A 15,179-nucleotide genomic window follows, 5' to 3' on the forward strand; every position below is an offset into this window, starting at 1 on the left:
GTACAAAAAGCATGTTATTTTTATTTAGTACTGACCTGAATACGATATTTAACAAAAACAAAGATGTTTACATATAGTCCACAAGAGAAAATAATAGTTGAATTTATAAAAATGACCCCGTTCAAAAGTTTACTTGCGCTTGATTCTTAATACTGTGTTGTTACCTGAATGATCCACAGCTGTGTTTTCTTATTTAGTGATGGTTGTTCATGAGTCTCTTGTTTGAGAGTTAAACTGCCCGCTGTTCTTCAGAAAATTCCTTAAGGTCCCACAAATTCTTTGGTTTTTCAGCATTTTTGTGTATTTGAACCCTTTCCAACAATGACTGTATGATTTTGAGATCCATCTTTTCACACTGATGACAACTGAGGGACTCATATGCAACTATTAGAGAAGGTTCAAATGCTCACTGATGCTCCAGAAGGAAACACGATGCATCAAAAGCTGGGGGTGAAAACTTTTTCAATTTGAAGATCTTAGAGTTGAAGAACTTATTTTGTCTTCTGGGAAATATGTAATTAGCTTCTGAAAGGCAGTACTAAATGAAAAAGAAATATGATATTTAGGCAAAATAAGAAAAATGTACACAACTTCATTCTGTTCAAAAGTTTTCACCCCCAGGCTCTTAATGCATAATTTTTCCTTCTGGAGCATCAGTGAGTGTTTGAACCTTCTGTAATAGCTGCATATGAGTCCCTCAGTTGTCCCTTGTGTCAAAAGATGGATCTCAAAATCATGCAGTCATTGTTGGAAAGGGTTCAAATACACAGAAATGCTAAAACAACGAAGAATTTGTGGAACCTAATGGATTTTTCTGAAGAACAACAGACAGTTTAACTGTTCAGGACAAACAAGGGACTCATGAACAACTATCACTAAAAAAACACAGCTGTGGATCATTCAGGTAACAACAAAGTATTAAATATCAAGTGTATTCGAACTTTTCAACAGGGTCATTTTTATAAACTCAGCTATTATTTTCTCTTGTGGACTATATGTAAACATCTTTTATGTGAAATGTCTTACTCAGGTCAGTACTATATAAAAAATAACATGCTTTTTGTATGATCCCTCTTATTTTGGTAAAATAATGAACATTTAGATGACAGATTCTGTGAGGGTTTGACTGTATATTTGACTGAATAAATCATTTTCCTTAAACCTTTAGTCATGACTTTAGCGAACTGTAGAAAAAGGCCACAATAATAGCATAATTGATAGTTTCAGCATCATCTTTGACAAAATTTAGCCTGTTTGTAATTTGTCTGCATGTTTTGAACTACACTGACTCACAAACTGACCAAACAACATGTTCCCTCTTGTTCACACAGATGGAAATAAAATGATTAATTCTTAAAAGATTCATTAAAAACCAACAACAACAATTTATTATGTACACTGTGATTTATCTTCACAGAAAAGCACATGATGCTCTGATCAGATGTTTTAGCATTTGTCACCATTGTGTTCCCATAATTCTCTCTAATGAATGAGTTGCCCGGTTTCTCTCCACTTTTAACTTTTCACACAGTTTTAATTTGTGACGCTCGAGTGAAGCTCAATCACATGACCTCCATGATTCGTATGTGTTCTGCCTAAGTTCAAAACAACCACTGAACTCACATGACACAAATCAGTTTGATGTGTCACCCTAAACTTACAAAGCAAGCATGTGTATGTATATGGAGATGAAGCCAACATGTAACAGCTTTCCACAGTTTAATAAGGTCACCCTGAGCCCCTGACCCTCTGACTGAAGCAAGTGACATCATGCCTCAGGATATCCCCCTTCCTAATTGAATTTATTTGCTCCTATGAAAAGAGCTGAGCGGAGGCCACACAAGTTTGCGCATGAGTTGTATTTAAAGATAACAGGTGGTCTCTCATTGTCTGACTATGTGGCATGTGTCGCAGTCCAAATGAACAGCTCATTTTATATGTAGTGAAAGGATTGCGTTAAAGCTTAGCAGTCAGGGGTCAGAGGTCGAGGTGGCGGCTGACAAAGAACTGGACGACCTGTTGCTAACCTATGACCTTGACCCTTAAAAGCTCCATGGGTCGTGACCCTGGTATGACCAGAGGCTGTGTGTACCTCTACAGGTGGAGTGTGTAAAGTTGATCAAATTAGATCACTTTTAAAAAACTAAACAAAATCAATGTGAAATCAAAACCCTATTTACTTTATGTGAATGATTCATCTACACATCTTGTTTAAAAGAAGCAAGTTTGCCATTGTAATCAAAATATAGACTACTGCTAAAACATTTGGGGTCAGTACGATTTTTTTTTAAAATGTTTTTGAAAGTATTTTTTTGCTCACCAAGGCTAAATTAAATACAGTAAAAACAACAGTCGTCAGTGTCACATGACCCTTCAGAAATCATTCTAATATGCTGATTTGCTACTCAAGAAACATTTCTTATTATTATCGGTGTTGAGAATAGTTGTGCTACCAAAATCATTTTTGGTAGTTTTTGGTTTACAGTTTTTCACATCTGCTAAAACACTAAACCCCATTCTCTAAAGCAAATTCTCAGTAGCCTAAACCAATTTGTCAAATAAATCACTCTTTCTGCAAAACCTTAAACAAGTTTAGGCAGTTTAGACACTGTTTGCAGATCTCATGCAGTCTTTTTGTAAAACTCTAAACACATTCTCACTCACTAAGACACAGTTTGCTCTGTGATGAACTTGTGATGCAAAACCCTAAACACAAGAAAGCAAAAGTTAAGCACAACTGCAACACAGCCGTCACCGTTTACACATAATTCAAAATTCTTCACACTTGTTTCTAAATATTTAAATATACAAAATGTAGGCCAGTTCAAAGTGCACAGAAGGCATGGGTGCATCTGTCAATCTGAGAGGTGCAGAAGAGTGTGAATATATATATATCTATATATATATATATGTATATGAATGATATGATGTGATATACTGTACAGTAATTATTTTGCAATAAAAAAGATACATAAACATACACATACTCAAAAAAATCACACCTAAGTTTGGTGAATATACCAAAAAAAAAAGGAAAATACATTTGTGACTACAAGCACTGGGCACTGTGTTCTCCATTTTTTGATGTAGTGTCTAATGAATCATTTGTAGTGCGTATAGTATTGACTAATATGTGTATGATTTGAAAGCTTTGTTTGATTTTGAGTACAGGTGAAATGGTTTTGAAGTGATTGTTTGATTTTGCCTGAAGAGTCAGGGGATCTGTAAATTTAGTTTGAACATTTGGATTTGTGTTTAAGGTTTTGAGAAAATGAGTGATGGTTTCAAATAATGTGTTTTAGCAATTCTGTAATAGAAATATCAAAAGAGGAGAATTTGTGTGAAATGGAAGTCTTTTGTAACATGTCTTTACGGTCATTTTTGATCAATTTAATGCATTCTTGCTGAGTAAAATGTCCAATAAATACATAAAATCTTACTGACCTATTGATAAAATCTAATCTACTTTTGTTTTTCCCATTGAATATTCTGTATTGTTTAGAAACACATCACTTTGTGGAAGTAAAAGGTCACAACTGGCAATTCACATGGATTTATGGCATAAAAGGCAGAATAATGTCATAATAGAATTCAGATCTGTGACGTTCAACCCATGTTTTTCATGTTTGAGGATGTAAGCTAAAATCTAAACCATGTCTGATCAACTGTTTGTCAGCAGTGGTTGAAATTTGTGACAGGAAAAGGAGGACGCTGCCGTAATCAATACCAAATGTGACCGTCAGCATACTTCCTCTCAAAAGTGGCTTTATGCTTCATGGATACTTGTATGTAATTTGTAAACTTACAGACGAGTGTGTCTCCCATCATGATGCTGGCGATTTACTTTGTGGCAGAAACTGTTTATAACATTTACAAATCTTTCTGTTACAGTTTGGGTGTCTGGAAACTCTTTGGAAAAGCTTTGGATTTCATTTATAACCCTTTTTAAATGGATAGTTCACCTAAAAATCATCATTTGCTCACCTTTGTGTTCTTCCAAACCTTTATGACTTTATTTTTAATGTAGAACACAAAAATCTATTTTAAACAAGTCTTATTTTTTTGTCCATGCTAAAAATGTAAGTGGTTAAATGTAACTTCAGTCTTGTTTTCCACTAAAGAAAAGAAAGTTCTTCAGATTTGGTATTGAATTTTTTCTTTTTGAGTGAACCATCCCTTTAAATTACCCCAGGATTTACTCAAACTCAAGCCATCCTAGGTGTAAATGACTTTCTTCTTTCAGACGAATACAGTCAGAGTTATATTAAAAAATGTCCTGACTCTTTCAAGGTTTATTATGACAGTGAATGGGTGTTGAGATTTTGAAGTCCAATAAAGTGCCTCCGTCCATCATAAAAAGTGTCCACACAGCCACAAAGGCCATCTGAAGCAAAATTATTCATATGCATATGTATATTTTTCTTATACAAATGCATCAATTCGCTTCACATGGCCTTTATTAACCCTCCAGAGCTGTGTGGAGTACTTCTTATGATGGATGGATGCACTTTATTGGACTTCAAAATTTCAACAGCCATTCACCATCATTATAAAGGTTGAACGAGCCAGGAGATTTTTTAATTTAACTCCAATTGTATTCCTCTGAAAGAAGAAAGTCATACACCTAGGATGGCTTGAAAGTGAGTAAATCACTCTATTTTTTGGTTGAACTGTCCCTTTAAGAATAATCGTGGTATGTGACAGAAGGTAGCGGATTTGCTCGCTACAGTCCTGTAAATAAAGGCCAAAATAAGTCTTACAGATGCTGTAATCGACATCCACATAAACTTCTTCATTTCTACTCTTGGGGTTCTGAATGATTTACCCGAGGCCTGCATACCTTAATAACTCAATAAGCTAAAAGACTCCTGGTGCTTTGTGCGTTTAAGTCAAAGTGATCCCGTATGGAGCACACATCCACGTTTTGGGGGAGAACACCGTTTGTCTGCCTATGTTTATGGGGCTTTGACAGATCATGCTTATCCACTGAACTCCCCCAGACCGGAGAGGCTGTTAAGCTTTAGCTCCGCCCCTTCCCTTCCCATACTCAACCCATCCTCCCTCATCCAGAATAGCCGTCGTGAGGCGTATGACTGAGCTGCTGCTGTCACTGTGGCGACTGCATTGAAAAGCATTGTAGGTTATATATTAGGGTCAGTTTATGCTGCACTAATGTTGTTTGGGTTTTTGGGCGGCTGTGTAATTAAGACCACACTAACTAAAAGGAGACGGCGAGAGGGGAAGTTAGGATGGCGGTGCCGTGAAACCATGTTGCTTCCATTCTTTCCTCGCCCCCACCCACCCCATCCTCGTTCCCTCTTCCTTAGGGCTGGGATCATTTACCGTAAGAGTGTTGAGATGTGAGCCTCATGCCATTCGAGGTCAGGGGCTGGGGGATGTATGGAAGGAGGAGGCAGCGTTCTTTTAGTTTCTGGCCTGCACTTTGTCAGTATCACTGAGGTAATATCAATAAATCAATGAGTTTGTACTCAAATTATGGGCAGGAAATGACATAAACTACCGTGTGCTTCAAGTATAAGCAATGGGTTTGTTGAAATACGTTTTTTTTACCCCTGTAGAACATGTTCCTGCAGTAGAGCAATGTCTGCAGTGTCTAGACTTTTATATCAAGCAGTCAGTGTTGTAACCCTAAAATCACAGGGCACTGGTTGGTTGATAAGAGTGTTGTTGCAGAAACATGTCGTGTTTGGGTAAATCATGCTAAACTAGTGTTTAACTACAATGGGTACCTTGCTTGTTAGCTTAGCTTAGTAAAGCTACTACTGACAATTTAGTTGTTTGGTCACTGACATGATGGTTTTCATCTGGATCTTTTAATACAGTGCCTTGCGAAAGCATTCATACCCCTTCATTTTTTTCACATTTTGTTATGTTGCAACCTTATGTTAAACTGCTTTAAAGGGGTCATCAGGATTGCCTATTTTCCACAAGTTGACATAATTCTTTAGGGTCTTAATAAAAAGTCTATCATATACACTGGTTAAAATTTCTCAGTGGTAGTGTAACATAACACACTTTTAACCTTGTCAGAATCAGCTCTTTTCACAGCAACCTGTTTTATTGCATGTCCCTGTAAATGCTTGAAATGATTTGAAAAAAGGGATATTATTTACAGGGACTAAAAAATACCACTGGTTGGATTTTTATCATTGTAGGGTGGTTGTGTACACACATTTATGTTCAAACAATATGTAAGTGAATTTTGCATCCGATGACCCCCTTAAAACCTTTTTTTCCACATCAATCTGCACTCCAAGCACCATAACAACAAAGCAAAAAAAAAAAAAATCAACTTTGCAAGTTTATTAAAATAAAATAAAAAACTAAAATAAGTACAAGGCACTGTACTGTGTGTAAATATTCATACATTCACTTGATAGAACAGGTTTTTAATTTCTGTAATAAACGTAATTTTAGAAAGAAATAAAAGTGGTAAAAATGATTTCTACTTTTAATATATTTTATATATAAGTCAAACCAAACCATAATAAAACACACAAGACAAACCAAAACATAAGACGAACCAAACCAAAACAAAACAAAACAAAACACGCAAGACAAAACAAAACACACAAGACAAACCAAAACACAAAACAAAACAAAACAAAAAACAAAACAAAACACACAAGACAAACCAAAACAAAAAACAAACCAAAACAAAACACAAAACAAAACACACAAGACAAACCAAAGCACAAAACTAAACACACAAGACAAACCAAAGCACAAAACAAAACACATAAGACAAACCAAAACACAAAACAAAACACACAAGACAAACCAAAACACAAAACAAAACACACAAGACAAACCAAAGCACAAAACAAAACACATAAGACAAACCAAAACAAAACAAAACAAAACAAAACACGCAAGACAAAACAAAACACACAAGACAAACCAAAACACAAAACAAAACAAAACACGCAAGACAAAACAAAACACACAAGACAAACCAAAACACAAGACAAACCAAAACAAAACACACAAGACAAACCAAAACACAAACAAAACACACAAGACAAACCAAAGCACAAAACTAAACACACAAGACAAACCAAAACACAAAACAAAACACACAAGACAAACCAAAGCACAAAACTAAACACACAAGACAAACCAAAGCACAAAACAAAACACATAAGACAAACCAAAACAAAACAAAACAAAAAAACAAAACAAAGACAAACAAAAGACAAAACACACAAGACAAAAAAGCACACAAAAAGACAAACAAAACACACAAAAACACACAAGACAAACCAAAGCACAAAACACACAAGACAAACCAAAACACAAACCAAAACACAAACCAAAACACAAAACAAAACACATAAGACAAACCAAAACACAAAACAAAACAAAACACACAAGACAAACCAAAACAAAAAACAAACCAAAACAAAACAAAACAAAACACAAAACAAAACACAAGACAAACCAAAACAAAAAAAACAAAAAAAAAAAAAAACAAAACAAAACAAAACAAAACAAAACACAAGACAAAACACACAAGACAAACCAAACCAAAACAAAACACACAAGACAAAATAAACCAAAACAAAGCAAAACACAAGACAAACACACAAGACAAAGAAAAACAAAAAAGAAAACAAAACACACAAGACAAACCAAAACACAAAACAAAAATATGAAACCATTATACATTACCATTCAGAAGTTTGGGCTCGGAAAGATTTTTTAAAAGCCTCTCTAAAAGCTCACCCAGACTGCATTAAAAACAGTAATATTTTGAAATATTATTACAATTTAAAATAACTATTTTCTATTTTAATATATTTTGAAATGTAATTAATTACTCCAGTCTTCAGTGTCACATGAATCTTCAGAAATTATTCTAATATGCTGATATGCTGAAGAAACATTTCTTACTGAAAACTGCTGTGCTGCTTAATATTTGTATAATATTATATGTTTCTCTATTCTCTATGTTTTCTATTCTTTGAATAGAAATACTAAAAAAACAGTGTTTATTTGAAACAGAAATCATTTGTAACATTATTATGGCTTTTCCTGTCACTTCTGATTAATTTAATGTGTCCACATATTGAATGAAAATATCAATTTATTTAGAAAAAAAAGAAAGAAAGAAAGTAAAGAAAATATTACTGGCCCCAAATATTTGAATGGTAATGTAAAATGCGCTAAGAAAGTCTCCTGTTTTTCTTGGACACTCTTATTTGTCACTGACCTTGTTATAAAATAGTTTTCCTCATGTATCCTTAAACAATATATGAGATATTTTCCTTGTGATGACATGCTCATCTCTTGTAAACGATAATGACATTCTGGAATTTTTTCGCAATGGTTACAATCAGTGTGCATGTATAGATGAGTTGCCGTCCCTGGCCAGACCTGATGAGGAACTCTGGCCAGATCTGGGAGAATTTTAAGCCTCCAAAGGCTCTCTCACATTCATTAGAGGCCTAGCGGGGATGCTAATCAGCCTGCATTTAACAGGATTGGTCCCCAGGCTCCATCAGAACAATCACATGAATCCGCTTTACGATGCCTGGAAGAGTAAAGTGGATATGCTTCGGGTGCATTTTAGGATACACGTTAACAGTTCATACGAAAGAAAACTGACCGTATAATCAAATAATCAAACATTTTCTATATCTGAGTGTGCCAGAAATTTTGAAATGGGCAGAAATTATGTCTTTTAAAATTCCCTATGATGTCTCATCGAGCACATTGCCCCCTAAATGGAGCATGCGAATGTTTCCAAACCTCGGTTGCCAAAGAAATGAATTATGTATAACATGTTTGTGCTTTTCTCTTCTGTGTACATACTTCTGCCATGAAATACAAATTGGAAGCAACCAACAAGCATTGCATACTCTTCAAAAGCATACACAAGTCTGGAATCGAAGTCCAAGGCCAGATCCCACAAACTTGTAAAAAGAAAATAAGACTCTTGTGGCATCTTGCAATAGCTGTTGGGAGGAAAAACATCCACACTGTACTCTTCCTTCATTGTAAAACCACTAAAATACAGCCTTTTATATTCTCTGTAGTGATGCATAGCTCAGGACCTCGGAGCAGGATGCTCTTGTCCATAAATTTTCTAAAAGGTGCGGCGTGTTACACAAAGTTAGCCAGTGCGGTTTGCAGTTGTTGAGACACACAGACCCATTGAGGAAGAGAAGTGGTTGGAATCTGTTTGCTCTCATCTGTTGCCAGTTTAGAGAACGTTCTGGACTGTCCCCGGTCCATCACTGTCCAGCTTAATTACAGCCGTCTGTATGCATGGAAATGAAAGTTTAATAGAGGAATAGTGTGTTCTGGAAGTAATGAATTTTCATACGTAAAAGAGTTTGGAAGCACTTCTCTTTTTTATTTAATTTGTGTCTTGTGCTTTTTGTACGTGATTTTTATGGATTTGTTATCATTTTTAATGTACAGTGAATGAAACTTCAAACTATTTTCCTGTTTTTATGAAATATTGTTTGTGGAATATTCCTCACATTAAACCACCAAAGAGAAAATATAAGGGGAAAAATCATGAAGATCTGCTTTATTTGTTTTTGCTTTATATTTTCCATATTTTAGTATTATTTTTTTCCCCAAACTGTCCAATTAAAACAGTCTGCCATATCCTGTGCATCACATTATATGAAAGTATTGATCAAAGGTCCGCTTGTACTAATCAATGAATAGTCCATGTGCACTGCGGTCGGCTAATTAACAGTAAAGCATTTATGAACAGTACAGTCTGCTGATTCATGGCTGGATCAAAGAACAGCTAAAGATTTGGTTTAATATAACCACCTCTCTTTCATCACTTCTTACATCTACTTCGTAGATCTCATATTTTAGCACTGGCATATGAGTGCCAGACTGACTTCTTCTTTGAACTGCCATTTGCCATAGTGTGGGAGGCTCTGGTTCTCTCTGGTATTCGTAACACCATGTCAGTAAAGGCTTGAAATTAATTAATAAGACTGTTGGTGGTTAGACTGGTCTGTGGTGGTTAATGATGTATTGAATAGGAGAGTTGATCTGATTTATGAGTTGCATTGATCTTTAATTATCCGGGATCCTTTATTTTATTTTATATTTTTATTATTTTATTTTTATGTTTTTATTATTTTATTTTATTTTATTTTATTTTATGTCCATAAATGAAAAAAATAGTTTAAACATTCTGTCTGTCATGGTTCATGATATACTGCATAAACGAGTTGTTTTTTTATTATATTTTATTTTATTTTATATGTCAATTAAATGAACAACAATTAACAAAAATAGCTAAAACATTCTCTCTGTGATGGTTCATGATATATTAAATAGAATAGTTTATTTTATTTTATTTTAATGCCCCAAAGAATGAAATCAATAGGCAAAAATAACTCAAACATTCTCTCTGTGGTGGTAAATGATATATTGAATAGGAAGACTTAGGGTTTTGATTTATGGGCTCTATTGATCTTTGATGATTCATCATCCATTATTCATGTTTCCAAAGGAAAAGGCTATTTTAAAATATTTAAATTCCCAAACCAATCTATATCAACAGTCCGGGCCCTTTCCCTAAAGAGGACAAAAACTTGTTAGATCTTTGTTGTTAGATCTCATTAAATTTCGTAAATACGTTTAAATATTGATCTGAATTATCAATAATGCCTTAAAAAATTGTAAATTCTGTAGTCAATTTTTAAAAATCTATATGTAAGTACTTAGAATCTTGCTGTACATATGGCCTTCTGTCTTTTGTTTTTGTATGATATTTTTTCTTAAAAAGATATTTCTAAAAAATGTGAAAGTGGAGTCCAGTGTTATTTTGGGCTTTAACTCTGTGGACAAAAACACTTGAAACAGTCTTCAAAATTTTTTCTTGGGAAAAAAATCATGCAGGTTTGTAACAAAATGAGAATGAGTAAATTATGTTTTCCCCCCTGTACTATCCCTTAAACAACTTGGGTGTTTCAGTAAAATGATATGGGTGGTTCAGACTACAGTTACGACCATAGATATATATACATAGATTCCTCATTAGCATTTCTATGGGCGATACCATTGTCTCTATTTCATTATGGCATGTTTGAAAGCATGTATGAAGGCCTGTGCTCCTATTGGCCAGTGTCAGAAATGTGATGGAACTCGTTGTGGATGACCAGAAAAAAAAAAAATAAACATGCTAGTCTTTCTGTGTTGATGTCACACAAAAGCATAGGGCTAGATCTACATCTAGATCTAGGTCTAGTCTACAAGGATTAGATTTAAACTCTGACATTGAGAGCGCTTAGGTGTGATTTCATCTTGAATCAAACATAATGCCACTCACGGCCTCTCAAAACCTCATTGAGAAGGATCGGCAGAAAGGTCACGGTGAAGGAAAGGACATTCCAGAGCTTAGCTCTCAATTAATCACATCCAAAGCACTGCTGCTTATCTTGATACAGGCCTGAGACCTTGTAGTAGCGGATTCTTTCAGTTTCTTTCTTAAATCTGCGAATTTAAGAAGCAGATTCCCTTGGGAACAAAACGAGAAATCAGAGCTTAACCAGGTGATCTTGAATTACAGATATCAAGGGTTGTGTGCATTAGGGAGAAACTCTATAAGTTTGCTGACACATGTAAAAATAACACAAATTTGCCTGTTGGACAAGCAGTGACCTGTAATAGATGTGTTGCCTTATCTGAAATTGTTTGTGCGTGTGCCTGTGTTTGGGTCAACGGGTTCATGCGTGCATTTGAAACTCATGTCTTGCCTTCAGTGTTTTGCCTTGCAGATAAATTACAGCATCAGCCTCTTGACATTGGATGCTAGCTAGAGATAAACTCAAAGATTAATAATTTAGACCACATGTTAGGGACTGTAAGCAATGGAATAACAAACCATTTATTGCTCTTGTAAAAATGCAGCGAGGAAAGACCTCAGGAATCTTTGTTGTTGTTTGCTGTATAAAATTTACATGTGTAGACATTCATCAACTTGACATAACTGAAACGGCTACTAGAATTTAGGAAATTCAAACAGTTTAAAGCATTTAATGCAATCAATCACCAATGGTATTTTATATATTTACAGAGCTTGTTTAAAGCATGTGAAGATGCTGAAAGAGTTTAAAAAGAAATCTAAATATCCTCGTAAATACACACATATTCTGCTGTATGTGTTTTGTAGTTTTGTTTTGATTTAGTGTTTTGTCCTTATAATATGTGACGCTTGACCACAAAACCAGTTTTAAGTAGCAATAGCCAAAAATACATTTTGTGGGTCAAAAATAATAGTTTTTTTCTTGTATGCCAAAAATCAGTAGGATATTAAGTAAACATCATGTTCCGTGGAGATATTTTGTAAATTTCCTACCATAAATATATCAAAACTTAATTTTTGATTAGTAATATGCATTGCTAAGAGCTTCATTTGGACAACTGTAAAGGAGATTTTCTCAATATTTTGATTTTTTTGCACCCCAGATTCTAGTTTTTCAAATAGTCGTATCTCGGCCAAATATTGTCCTATCCTAACAAACCTTACAATGGAAAGCTGATTTATTAAATTATTTATTAAAAATTGACTCTTATGACTGGTATTGAGGGGCAGCACCAGGCAAAAGGTGATATTGCACTTTGGTTGCTCATTTATTAGGGTCCTATGAAATCTGTTTTATTTTTTCCCAAATTCCATTTTATTTTGCTCTAAATTCCATTTTTTTTCTGTTTTAATTTTTTCTGGATTCAATTATTAATCAGAAAGCATGTCTAATTAATTGAAAGCATTAAATGTGCACAATTTAACAGCAATTTCTTACAATTTGGCTCTATAAAATACAATTTTTAAAGTCAATTTTATTAAATTAAGTTACATTTTAATAATCAAAAGTGTCTGTAATTGATTTTATATTTTTATATATATTGTTTTGTGTATTAACATTTTTTGGTAAATAGGTTCTGTTAAATAGTTTTTCTGGTAGGCCTGAATATTCTTTAAAGAATGTTTTGATAAAAATGTTATTATTAGTAGTACTTTTAAAATTACATGAAGTAAAATATATCTGTCAAAGTTTCTTTACGTTAAACCGAACTTTTATTTTGACGGGTGGCTGTGAAGACTTTTAAGTTTCTGTTTGTATATGATATGGCGATAGTTTTTCTCAAAAGAAGCAGTCAAATGCTCATGAACTGACTCTCAGAGCAGTTCTAGGGATTGTTTATGTATACATGTACTCATATTGAGGCGGCAGAGGCTGAAAACACCGCGAGCGTCACACGTAGCGCGGCGATATTTTTGCAGCTTAATATTCACAGACACTAGTCAGTATCACGTTGTGATTTGAGTGTACTGACCCACTTTTAATTTATTCATCCAAATGTTCTGTGACATTCCGCGTTATACAATAAATTCCGTTTTTATGACTTGGTTCCGCAATTCCATCTACGTTTTCCACATCGTGGAAATCATAGGGCCCTCAGTTATGTAGGTCAAGATAAATGTAACTAATATTAACTAATGTGAAACTGCTGTTTCATGACTCATGATTTATCGTGCCAGTTTTTAAGTGGTTTTAATGGAAAACATCTACCACATGATCTTACAGTACATGCAACCCTTTAATTACAGATTTGCTCCTTTAATCAGAGTTCATCTGGTTAGTTATGGCAGAGATCAGCCTCTTGAGATGTCTGCAACCTAGGAAAGCGATGAATTACGGCACATGGTGTTAAGTCCTATTTTCCTGGACCGTTTGTCCCAAGAGTAGGTCTGGATAGGGAATGGATGAGTCTCTGCAGCAGAGTACAGCTTCATCCATCCAGACAGAATTATTGCGACACTTTCACACAAGTCTTTAATTTAGCTGTAGAGTTCAGTAATATCAGAAAGACTAAGCGGTGGTTGAACGGTCTAGTTGCTTGTTGTGGGCTGAGTGTGTCTCGACAGTATTGATCTGCTGTGAAAAGCATAGCGAGTTAGTGATTTGTTGCTTGTGACGCTGAGAAACCCTCAGAGTCTGTCGTTTAATTTATTGATGAATAAGGGATGGAGTGATGCAGATGGGAATTCTGCCTCTCGTCAGGACTGTCAGTTTGATTGATGGCAGAATGGAAGATGGATTATTGCACATGTGCAGAAATACTGTACGACTTTACACTTAATTGGCATTGATGAGTGTGCAGAAAAACTAGACGGCCCACTTTCAGTCTGCAGACTCGCTGACCTTCTTTTTATCTCTTGTGAAGTGTGCGAACTATTTATAGATGTTTGTCTAAGAATTAAGTTAATAAATAATAAATATAATACCATGTGTATTTTATAATATTTATTTATGTTGTTAAGTGTGCATGTGTGTGTGTATAAAATTAAAAAATGCACAATTGAATAAACAATGAATAAAAGATAAATATATAATAAATTCAATACACACACACACGTCTATCTTTCTATCTAAACAGCTTTTTATATAATTATATGTATTCATTTCATTTATCAACAAATAAATAATTACACTACAAAAACAAATAAATCATACTAATTATGCATATTATACATTTATAATTGTTTTATTTGCATTTTTTTTAATTAAATCAAATTATATATATATTAATTTGATTATAAAAAATAAATCTAAATAAATAATGCAAATTATACATTATATTATTATAGACTACCTCTGATAATAATTTTTTGATAAATTTCTTTAGTTTTATTATTTACTTATTACGCACACACACACACGCATACATACCAACAAACACAAAACTTTTAATAAAACTTAATAAAACATAAATTATTTCATTTATCAACAATTACACAATTGAATAATTGCACTACAAAAACAAATAAATCCTATAAATTATACATACTACCTTTTTTTAATTGTTAATAGTTAATTAAGTGTTAATAAATAAATATTAACTATACATATTAATTCATTGTTTATGAAAAATATACAGTAAAATAAATAATAAAAATAATGTAAATTATGCAGTATTATTAACAACCTCTGATGATGATGTTTTTGTAAATTGATTTATTATTTAATAGTTTTATTACCTGTCATACACACACACACACAAACAAAACTTTAATAAAACTTAATTGATTTAATTGATAAACAATTACACAATAAAATAACTACATTATACAAACAAATAATATTATATATTTATTTAAATAAATTAAAATATTA

General features: G+C 33.7%; 1 protein-coding gene and 1 long non-coding RNA gene across 2 annotated transcripts in view; one reads left to right on the plus strand and one right to left on the minus strand.

The window, feature by feature from the left end:
- LOC127172494 (uncharacterized) overlaps positions 1 to 708 on the minus strand; it is a 171,160-nt gene extending 170,452 nt beyond the window's left edge. The window contains exon 1 of the long non-coding RNA XR_007828634.1: positions 671 to 708. This is a non-coding gene — a long non-coding RNA (uncharacterized LOC127172494). The remainder of the gene's footprint in view (positions 1 to 670) is intronic.
- dchs1b (dachsous cadherin-related 1b) overlaps positions 1 to 15,179 on the plus strand; it is a 124,364-nt gene that overhangs the window by 72,891 nt on the left and 36,294 nt on the right. The gene's annotated exons all lie outside the window — the stretch shown is intronic.

This window comes from Labeo rohita, chromosome 10 (genome assembly GCF_022985175.1).
Source record: "Labeo rohita strain BAU-BD-2019 chromosome 10, IGBB_LRoh.1.0, whole genome shotgun sequence".
NCBI lineage: Eukaryota > Metazoa > Chordata > Actinopteri > Cypriniformes > Cyprinidae > Labeo > Labeo rohita.